Source organism: Leptonychotes weddellii, chromosome X, assembly GCF_054177405.1.
Source record: "Leptonychotes weddellii isolate Sample4059 chromosome X, ASM5417740v2, whole genome shotgun sequence".
NCBI lineage: Eukaryota > Metazoa > Chordata > Mammalia > Carnivora > Phocidae > Leptonychotes > Leptonychotes weddellii.
Window position 1 is genome coordinate 78,958,598 of NC_138385.1, and position 6,000 is coordinate 78,964,597.

Sequence of the window (6,000 nt, forward strand, 5' to 3'; positions counted from 1 at the left end):
TAGCTTCAGTAATTATGAAACTTTGGATCTAATCAAAACCATTCCAGAATATTATATGAAGAAAAACATGTTAAAATTTGGGATATAGAATTCCTATATTGCATTCCAAATTAAGAAAGTAGACTTGGAGCGCCTGGGTGGCTCAGTCAGTTAAGCGTCTGACTCTTGATTTCGGCTCAGGTCATGGTCTCAGGGTCATGAGATCGAGCCCCACACCGGGCTCCATGCTCAGTGGGATTTCTGCTTGGGATTCTCTCTCTCTCCCTCTCCCTCTGCCCCTCCCCCATTCATTCATGCTCTTTCTCTCTCTAAAATAAATAAATAAACCTTTAAGAAAAGAGAGAAAGCAGGCTCAATTTTGCTGCTTATTAAGCTGATCCAACTTTGAGTTACTTATGCTCACAAATACCTATAGCAATACTTTGAGATCTGACTCCAGTTTAATATATGATACTATAAATTATTTGCAATTAATGTGGAGAAATTATTTCAAGGCCATTCAGGAAAAATCTATCATGCCAGACAGCTGCTTAATCAAGAAGCAAGGGACTGAAAAGATAAAAACTTAGGAGAAGTGTTTACTGAAGAATTTTTAGCAATACCAGCACTTCATAATACAAAGAAATTAACATAAAATACCTACAATACTCTATTCTTATGGTATCTATAATGATGCTTTATCGCTCAAGGTATTAATTCATTATTTTATTGTTCATTAAAGCAAAATGTAAAAGGAAGATTTCAAACGCCTTAGTTAAGCATGTAATTAGCATTCAATAAAACAAGTGCTGTGAGACAAAAATGGTGTGCTCCTTTAACATTTTTTCTTACAGAACAACCAATGAAGAAATCAAGCATAATAAATGTAATCCTTATAATCTCATAAAACTATTGGCTTAAATAGAAATTCACTTTTGGAAAATGAACTATATTCTTTTTAATCTTAGCAAGATCTGCACAAATCACTTTAAGAGTTTCTGATGACTTTAACATTGGTTATTCCTATGGTTTCAAAATTGCCAAATCCTTGACTCCTGACACAATTTTGCATCTAAAAGGATGACACTGTCATTGTCAATCATTACACAGACACAAAGGTATAAAATAAACTAACAACATGGTAGCTATGAAGTAGTTGTTATAGTAATGGTCAACATATTCATGCATTCTTGCATATAATGTATTATTTGTTTCAGAGGTAAAGGTCTGGAAAAATGAAGGGGGGGGAATCGGAGGGGGAGACGAACCATGAGACACTATGGACTCTGAGAAACAAACTGAGGGTTCTAGAGGGGAGGGGGGTGGGGAGATGGGTTAGCCTGGTGATGGGTATTAAAGAGGGTACGTTCTGCATGGAGCACTGGGTGTTATACGCAAACAATGAATCATGGAACACTACATCAAAAACTAATGATGTAATGTATGGTGATTAATATAACATAACAAAAAAATAACAAAAATATGCATGCATTTCACTAATACATGCTTGCATTATTTTCTTTCTGCCTGATTTTCTTTAATGTTGGCAATGTTGTTTTTATTCTCTTTCACATTAAATAGTTATTCTATAGTTTAAAATAGATCAGAAATATAAAACAATCTAACTTTTAAAAATTCTGCTTCTGTATTCCAAAGTCAAAGTTTCTTTCAAAACTAAATACAGACCTCATAATGTAGGTGGAATAAGCTTAAATACAGTTGATCCTCATTATCCACAAATTCTGGTTATTTGCAAATTTGTCTCCTCACTAAAATTGATTTGTAACCCCCAAATCCATACTCACGGAGCTTCCCCTGTTGTTCGTGGACATGTGCAGAGTGGCAAAAAGTTCCAGTCAATGGTCACACAGTTCCCAGCTAAGGTCAAACAAGGTGATGCTGGGTCTTTCTGCTTCAGTTCTCATAGGTAGATGACCATGATCAGAGGAGGGAGACGGTAGGAGGCAGTACAGAAGTACAAATGTTCAAAAAGCTCCACCTCTGGGGCCAGGTGGGCAGAACTTGAAACAATTTGTTGGCACCTTTTAGTGGGTCAGCCTCATACAACTAACACTACAGAACCTTATTTTCTCTATGTGAAGAAACCAGAATCTACCAGGATGGGTTGTTTTAGGATTCCCAATTATAATCTATGTGATTACAAATATTTCTTCTAGGAATAATGGTTCAGTATTCATTCATTGAGTGCCACAATTTTATGGACCATAACTATCACAAATAATGAGAATCCACTGTATTTAATCAAGTGCATATTTATTCAATTTTCATGCACATAGCCTAGCAACACATAAGAGAATAGAATAACTGTGAATAATATAAATTTTATATAGAATATGAATTAAATATTTCAGGGGCGCCTGGGTGGCTCAGTCGTTAAGTGTCTGCCTTCGGCTCAGGTCACGATCCCAGGGTCCTGGGATCGAGCCCCGCGTCGGGCTCCCTGCTCGGCGGGAGGCCTGCTTCTCCCTCTCCCACTCCCCCTGCTTGTGTTCCCTCTCTCACTGTGTCTCTCTCTGTCAAATAAATAAATAAAATCTTTAAAAAAAAAAAAAAAAAGAATATGAATTAAATATTTCAAATAAATGAAAACTACTGTAGAATTAATAACAAGTTTAAATGAATGCTAATTTCTTAGAATTTTTCCTGAGAAAATTATGAGCATAAAATATATTCACATTTACCCATGGTTCATGTGGTTAATGAATTGTCCAGATTCTGTTAATTGAGATGGCAAAGAGATAAATGTTGAGGATTCCACCAACCTGACACTAAAATAAATGAAAAAAGGATTATTTTGAATTCTACTATAACAAAATTCAAATGACCACAAAACATTCTTTTAAATTTTTTTCCATCATTCATAAAATATAATTAGAATCAGAATAAATTACAGTTTAAAAATCCACATGTTCTCATTCTGCATCTCAAAACATATGTTTTCAAAAAGGGAAAGATCAGGCTGCCTGACTGGTTCAGTTGGTAGAGCATACAACCCATGATCTCAGGGTTGTGAGTTCAAGCCACATGCTGGGTATAGTGATTTAAAAAAAAAAAAAAAAAAAGGAAAGATCTGGAATATGTAAAAAATAATATTCTATTATATGGAAAGGCAATACTAAATTCTTATAGCAAGGAAATTGAGAACATAAATGACTGCCCAATTATATTCTAGAAACAATGGAATCATATACTGGTCTCAATGTATTGTCAGAGCTGTATACATTTCATAATTTCTAACCTTATTTTCAAAAAAGAGAATGTTTCTTTCAGGACTGGACATGAGAAATGGATACCTAGCTAATCAGTGCATTAGTAATTATGCCATCTTCAGGAATTACAAAGCAGTTCAGTCCTTCTTATAAGATAATGCTCATTCATTCAGGAAACAGTTATGGAGACTCCATTATATGTTATAGGTGGGACTAGGTGCTGGAAATACAAGCATGAATCTGTTATCCTCTCTGCCTTCGGTTGCCCACATTATAGTGGAGGATAGTGTGGAAATGATCCTCTAGATGTGGATGAAAGATGTCATGAAGAGTCATGTCAGGAATGCCTAATTCTATGTGTAGAGTTGAAGAGAATCTGTATAATATTAATAACAGATTTATTCAAACTTGATTTTGTAGGGGCCAAATGCAGGCTACACCAAGATGGGCCACTTTGGTGTGAAGATTATTTTGAGTTAAAAGCAATCAAAAACTAGCAGATTCAGGTCAAGCTCTTCATCTTCCTCTCAACTTACTAAATTTTCATGGGAAAACAGATCCTGTACCAGGAAAAGAGCTATTAACAGATTCCTCTTTACCTAAGAAAAATATCTGCATAATAGGACAACCTCTGTTTTCCAGACATCTCCTCTCACTTTGTTGCTAATGGTCTTCCTCCCCTTTGTATCCTCACACTCCTATCTTTCTTCTTAGCTCATCTAAGTCTCATGTTGCTTCACTGTCTTTGGAATTTCACATGTGTGTGAATTCCCCTTATGTAAGAAAGTAAATTTGATTTTCTCCTGTTAATCTGTCTCAGCTTATTAGATTCTTAGTTCAGCTAGAATGATCTTGAAGAGCAGAGAGAATTTCTTCCTTCCCAAAAATTTATTAAAATAAACCTTTATTAAATTAAAAAAAATAAAATAAATCTTTATTATGTAATAGTTATTAATCTCATAATATGAGCTTTACAATAAAAAGATAGATCAATAATAAAAATCAAATGCTTTAGTATTGAAACACAAACACACATACAAACACACATCCAACTGCATACAAAACTAAAATGTAACACATTCATACATCCTAATGTTTCAATGTTGAAGGGGTTCAGGATAGCCTCTGCTCCCAAAATGTCCCACTTTGGCATGCAGATTATTTTAAGCTGAAGGCAATCAAGACCCTGTGGCCTCAAAAGAAACTTCTGCCTCTCCCTTAATTATAAAGAATAATCTAAATTGGGGGTCTTTCCCAGAATAAGGGTTATTAGCAGAAATAAATTTTATCTGAGTGACCCATCTGTAGGGCAGGGCAAATGTCTAATCACCAAACATCTGCTTTTCTTCTCCCCCTGTGAGCTGCATTCCTTTCCTCTAAATTCCCAGACTCCTACCCCCTTCTCCTTAGTTCAGTATGACATATATACCTCATTTTGCCTGTCTTTGGAATTTCCTTGTCTGGATGGATTCCTCATACTTACACTATTAAATTTGATTTTCTCCTGTTAATCTGTTTCATGTCAATGTGATTCTTAGTCCAGCTAGAAGGACCCTTAAAGGGGATAGGAATTCTTGCTCACTGACAAAGCTAATGTCACTTTCTGTCCTTTTATTTTAAGTTGGTAGTTCTGATAGTTTCATATAAGGATTGTAAGGAATTATATTAATATTAAATACTAAAAATTTTTAAACAGACAAAATTAACTGTAGGAAAATGTAAACTATGAACTATGTAAGACATGTATCAGACTACCAGATTTGCTTATATCATTTTAAAGTTATAGTTAGGCAAATGTAGGAAGAATTCCTCTCTAGAGGGTAATTTTAATTTAAATTAAGGCACTAAATTCTCATTCAAATCTCAAAAAATTATGAGGCAGAAAAAATTTACTATGTTTCTTTATATTTCAATAAATCCAAGGTGAATCTTCAGGGCAATTTATATGGGTCATAATTTGTTCTGGCTAAAAAACAGTCACAAGGATAATACAATTTTACACACAAATAAAAAGACTAAACCAATAAAGTAAATATTAGGTTTTTTGTATACGGTGCATGTACCATTTTGAGAAAAATAGCATTTGAAAAGTCCCTGCTTAATTACATTGAAGATGTCCTCCTTAAAAGAGAAATATTAACTATAAAAATGAAATACAAACTGCCATTAAAGTGGAAAAAAATCCTATTTGATTACTATAGCTTCTAAATTGGCGGTTTTCACACTTCAGTGTGTATTATAAACATCTGCAGTGCTTGGTCAAAATGTATATTTCCAAGCTCTATTTGCATGAATTCTGACTTAGTTAAGTCTGGCAAGGGTTCCAGGAGCCTCTGTTTAAAACAAGCTCTCCAGATGCTTTTTAAATAGCTTATATATGGATTAAACTTTGAACAATCTTGGCTTAGACCAGCAAGGCTCTAACATTAATGTACAAAAAAATCCTCTGGAGATGTTAAATGCAGATTCTGACTCAAATGGATTGGGGTGGGCCTGACACTGTCCAACAAGCTCCCAGGTGATGCTGATTTGCTGATTCAAGGATCATACTTTGAGAAGGAAGAGTCTAATCTAAAACAAAAACTATTTTTCAAATAATAAAACCAGGCTACCAGAAAAAGAAAGGCAAGAAATGGCAGAGTTAGAACCATCACGCATTCACTACCCTATAAAAGCAATAAAAACACTGGAAAAGATTGTAAAAATTAACTTTTTCAGAGCTCTGGTTAATTAATGAAAGGCTTGCAACAATTTGAGTAGTGTTTATTAAAAACACACACACACACACACA